We start from the raw sequence: 6,000 nt of genomic DNA on the forward strand, positions 1-6,000 counted from the left end.
TACCCGTTAATTACATCAGCCAAGATTAATTCTTGAAAATAAAGTCCTTTTCTGTTTTTGGGATTTCTATACACAACTTAAACATGTCCTTAGACCATAGCTTTTTTCACTGATGTTATCCAGTTAACATTGAGATGGTTGAAAGCCTCTACCATATACTTTTGATGCTTCTCAGCAGTTGGATTCCATATTTGTTCTACTAGCTCTTTCTAACTGTTGGCTGGTTTAAAAGAGTTTTACAGCAGCTGTTTTAAATACATGTCTTCTAGCAGCCTTATGTTTGGCAGGTTTAAAGATTCTTTCTCCTCAGCAGTGTGATTTCCCATTTACTTTGTTCCTTGGTTCAACACATTGGCCTCATTTGATGATTTTCCATATCTTTTATCCCTCGTCACAGCTGTGGTATTGCAACCCTTTGTGGCTTTCTTGCTCTCTCTGTCCAGTATGAAAACATTTCAACTAAGACTGCCATTCCTTCTGTTCTTTAAATCTTCTTTCAGTAATTGCTATGATTTCATACTTCGAAGTGTCTATATGTGACCTCAGCTTATCTGCATTATCCATTCGAAGCCTTATATTAAAATATCATCAGTCTTGGAATAATTAATTAGCCTTTCTTTCCTCTGCTTTTAATATTCACATACTCATCTTCCATCTTCCACTCACTAGCCTTGTCTCCTGCACTTCCAAATTTATCCCCAAAACACATTCCATCTGCTAACGTAATTTAAGACCTCCTCAAAAGTGCAAGCTAATTTTCCCTACATTATCTTGCTTCTGGTCCTGTTGAACTGCATTTCCTTCAGTTTATTGGGCCTACCTCTCCCATTCTCTGCCCTCATGCTGCAAAAATTGCAAATTCTCCCTCTGGCACATTGCTGTTGCATCAACTTCAACTCCTATTTCTGTCGTAATCCGGATATTATTATCTTTGAGATCCTCCTTCTAACTTTCTTTCCTACCTCCCTAAAGTCTGACTGAGCAACATCTTATTCTGCTTTCTACATAGGTCACTGATCATACCCTCTGGTTATTTACTCTTTTCCCTCAGAAACTATGACAGCTGTTCAGTGCTCGACCCTGTCACCAGGGAGGTTATCTACCAGTCGAGAATATGCAGCGGGAAAAGCACAGCAGGTCAGCCAGCATCCAAGGAGCAGGAGAATCAACATTTCAGGCAATATCTGATGAAGAGCTTATGCCTGAAACGTCGATTCTCCTGCTCTCAGATGCTGCCTGACCTGTTGCGCTTTTCCAGCACCACACTCTCGACTCTGATCTCCAGCATCTGCAGTCCTCATTTTCTTCAGGTTATGTACCATCCGGGAGTCATGTTTGTAGGTACAATATTACTTGTCAGTGCAGATTAAAGGATTAACTATATCTATATTTTAACAGTAGTTATTGGGCATATGCATGAGGAGTTATGTGTTGATGATGCCAGATCACATGAGTTGGACACCCAAAGGAAGAAAGTCCCACTGAATCCTGCCCTAACTTGCTTATCTATACTGTTATATGCAATAAATATTAACAGTTTGTACTTGTTCACTGGAGTCAAGACATTAAATCTGCTTTCTTTCCGCACATTCGGCCACACCTGCTCAGTTTCTCCAAAAATTTCTGATTTTGTCACACTGGCCTTGTGTTCAGGTCTCATATGCTCCATCTCCTAGGAGCTCCAAATCCTTTCAACTCCTATCACTTTTCCTTACTTTTCTCCTCTAACTGCCTGTACAACTAAATCAGCTAAGGTGCTGTGGCCTTGGTTCTAGTTATACTTCTCAGAAAGACCATCCCTTTTATCACTATTCAGAAGTGAGTTCTTGTTGGAAAAAATCAATGCACTTGTGAAATTCCTGTGCTACTTTGTTCTCACCCATTCACTCACTTGTATACTCTTAAACTGCAGGGTGACCTCCTCCTGAATGGAGCTATCAATGTCTTGAAGGTATGTTGATGTGAAGTCTTGAAGTGAAGTCTTGGTCTTGAAGGTATGTTGATGTGAAGTCAACTGTTGTTCAAGTTCCAAATAGTAGATCTCAAGATAATTCGGTTGAAGACGTTTCCTGTGTGTGTGATTTTCCAGGATGTAAGAATTATTCCTAGAATTCCCATTTGGGATAGAATGTATGATTGACATGACTAGATACCTTATCACGCATTTGTTTATTAGATATTAACTGAATGAATTAGGTTAAGCCACTGCCCTAACTATAGTTGTATAGATCTACTATTTTTAGATCAGAGGGTGCTGGAACAGCACAGCCGGTCAAGATGCATCTATTCCTGATGAAGGTCTTTTGCCCGAAACCTCGATTTTCTTGGTCCTCGGATGCTGCCTGACCTGCTGTGCTTTTCCAGCGCTACTCTGATCTAAACTCTGGTTTCCAGCATCTGCAGTCCTCACTTTTGTCTTGTATGATACTACTACCCAGTATTGCTGCTACCAGGTCAGAATTACTGCTAGCTAACTTCTGCACTGGTCAGATAGTAGTATTAAATAGTCAATTGTGAAAGAATTTTCCAAACCTCCAAAATACCTAAGATAGTCACTTTAAGGCTTGTTAAATATTTTAGATGATGTGCACATGAAATGGTATATATTCTGTTATTTTGGACTTATATATGTAACTTACCCATAACTAATAATATTTCTCTCATTTTCAGACTTTGTTTTCAAATCTAATTATTTGATCAATACTGCTATGACTGAGTTAGGAGAGGTTAAATAATTCCTTTTTCTTGTCCCACTCCTTAATGATCACAACAAGATTTAAATTTAAAAAGGAAGGTGATATTGTCAATTATATAAATCAAAAATCCAAACTATATATAGCTCAATACCAGAAATAAGTCATCCAGGTTCCTTAATTAAGAAATAATTAGTTTATTGCAATCAAAATACTCAAGCAAAGCCTGCGCAAATATATACAACTACCCCTCTTCACAATTCACAACCCCCAAGTTTGATAAGAAAATGTAAAAATTTTGCTCTCATAAAATCACTTTGTTAAATAACAGTCAGATTCTGAAAAAGAAATCTGCTGATTTGCTTCTGAAGTCACTTTCCACAGCTGTTGGCAGTGGGGTTTTCTTGCTGGATCTGTGATGGCTTTCTGAGTTTACTTTCCCTTGATATTGCAGTATATCTATTCTAAATTCTAAATTCACCCTTTAGGAACCCTCCATTTGTAGTTCTTCTAGTTGGTTTACAACGCATAAGCTTTAATAAGAGGGGGTTTCAGAGGAAAAAAAATGAGGAGGGCAAAAGCTGTTGGTCCTGAGGCAAATTATCTCAGACTATGTCCAGATCAAATAGATATTTTCATTCATAAATTTTGTCATGCAACCTCTTTCTGAAAGATTTGCAAACTTTGAATCTCCACTCAGGCAACTTGTTCTTTACAAATGCAACATGATTACTGCTGTAATCAATTACTTTTGTTTCGCAAAGTTTTCTTTCCAAATGTGTCCAGTCAAAGATTCTAAATTAATATTTCAGGTAACACATCTACATAACAATACTATCCATATGAAGGCTGAATATAACTTTCGGGAAACTGCAAAATACACATCTCAAAGCAATTTACACATAGAATCACAGACTTGTTCTTTGATAGAGCTGTCCAGTTAGTCTCATTTTCTCTGCCTTTTCCCCATTGTCCTGCAAATAGTTCTGATTCAAGCTTTTACTGTAATTACCTTTTGAAAGTTTTAGATCTGCTTTCACCTCTCAGGCATTGAATTCCAGATAATGGCTGCAGAGAAATAATCCTTGCCTCTGAAACAAAAATGAAAATTGCTGGAGAAACTCAGCAGGTCTGGCAGAATCTGTGGAGCTAGAGCAGAGTTAATGTTTTAAGTCCAGTGACTCTTCTTCAGTTCCCTTGTCTCCAGTTCTTTTGTTGATTTTTATCTTCTGATTACTGATTTTTGATGCGGTTTCTGCTTATTAACACTACTGAACTTCTTCATGATTTTGAACTCCTTTATTAAAACCTTTCGCCATCTTCTCTGCTGTAAGGAGCACAATCCCAGTTTGCTCTAGTTGCTCCAGATAACTGCAGTCCCTCATGACTGATATTACTCTAATAAATTTCTTCTGTATCCTCTCCAAAGACCTAATATCCTCCCTAAATGCTTGTAGTTAGAATTGTGCTCATCACTGACCTACACAGCTATTTGTTCCCACTGCCTTTCAGGCATATGTTTGCAATGCCGTTTGGCCAAATACGGTAACAAATATATTGTCTCCTTTCCACCTTCTTCATCAATGCTTCCCCTGTAATGTCTGAAGATCATCTCATTTCTATGTTATAGTAATGATCTCTAATGCACAGATGAAACGTATGACTTTGACCTGCATGGTCCTTAATGATAACCTAAACCTGCCATGGCAAGAAACTTCTGTTGTAGAATATAATTCAGTAGCAGGCATGGAAATCAACAATAATTCTAAATGGGGAAGCTGGGGTCAGCATTTCTCATTACACAGCTTATTGTATATTCAGGAGAAAGTGAGGACTGCAGATTCTGGAGATCAGAGCTGAAAATGTGTTGCTGGAAAAGCGCAGGTCAGGCAGCATCCAGGGAACAGGAGAATCGACGTTTCGGGCATAAGCCCTTCTTCAGGAATTCATTATGCCCGAAACATCGATTCTCCTGTTCCCTGGATGCTGCCTGACCTGCTGCGCTTTTCCAGCAACACATTTTCAGCTTATTGTATATTCATGCATGGAGACGTATGGTGAACCTTGAAATAGGGGTGAGCAGGAGGTTAACACCCCCCTGCCATTACCTCACATGTTTGAAGCCCTGTTGCTATACGTAAAGGGTAGCTAGTCATTCATTCCTTGCAAGCCAGGGGCTTCACATGTGCTTTTAGAGTGGATATCTTCACCTAAACATTTCACCCTTCCACCCTTCTTTGGTCACCCTGCCTGCCTAAGCCAGAAAGACTTGGCTGGTCTCTTTGATTGAGTCTCAGTCCACTCCAGTTTCCTTCCCTCAGTCATCCTTCATGACTTATGCAAATTGGAACGAACCCTAATCCTGACCTTAAACATATTGCCAAGCCATTTCTATCATGGCATGGCATAAATGAATGCTCTCCAAGAAGCACAAAGCAACCATTACTTACTCCAAAGTCTAGGAAGGTGAGTACTTCACTCACTGCATATCACGACTATGCTGTCTTAAATTAGAAGGTATCTATTATTCATGCATGCAGAATTTAAATGGGAAGGGGAACTTAATTTTGGACATCTGGCCTTTTAATGAGAAAGCATGAAAGATCAATGCATAAAAAAGGTTTCTTGATGCTTGGGAAGGTGCCTGTGCACTTCAAGCTTTGAGAACTTAATTGCAAATTTTCATGCAGGCATTGAGAAGCTGAATTTTGGCCTGGGACCCATTCTAGTTCCATCTCCAACTTGATCTCACTCCTGCAAGCAGCACAACGTCTGCCCGACAATGGAACTCCCATTTCAGAAGCGCAGATAACTGCAGGTTAAAGTTACATGGTGATAGCAAGTTATCAACTTGATCCCACTGTGTATTAATATTCTCGATACACAGCACAGTTACTGTTGGTGTATGCAAATAAGCAGACAGCGCAAAATTGGTGTGTTGCCTGCATTACATTAAGAGACATGGATTAGTCATATTTTGTGATCCCATTTTGGAAGTGATCCAGTGTAACTTTTAGGTTTCTTCTGTGATCGATACGGATGGAATTCAGTGGCTGTGGCAGTAATTTGCAGCTGGGGAACAAGTAATGATCTTACACAATGTTTTTCAGCTGTGCTTTTTGGAATGCACATTTTTGTGGCAATTTCAATAATAGCAGCTTTTCCAAAATGTCATTATTTATTTTGCCAAAATGTGTTGGGAAATGTAACCTTTAAACATGAAATTCAATTAGTTAACAACCTCATTATACTATGACCATTTTCACAGGACCATATGAATGTTGTCTGATGAAAATATAATCTCATG

Source organism: Chiloscyllium plagiosum, unplaced genomic scaffold (assembly GCF_037043375.1).
Source record: "Chiloscyllium plagiosum isolate Xiang-an unplaced genomic scaffold, Cpla_swu_hap1 HiC_scaffold_14, whole genome shotgun sequence".
In the NCBI taxonomy this organism is placed as follows: domain Eukaryota; kingdom Metazoa; phylum Chordata; class Chondrichthyes; order Orectolobiformes; family Hemiscylliidae; genus Chiloscyllium; species Chiloscyllium plagiosum.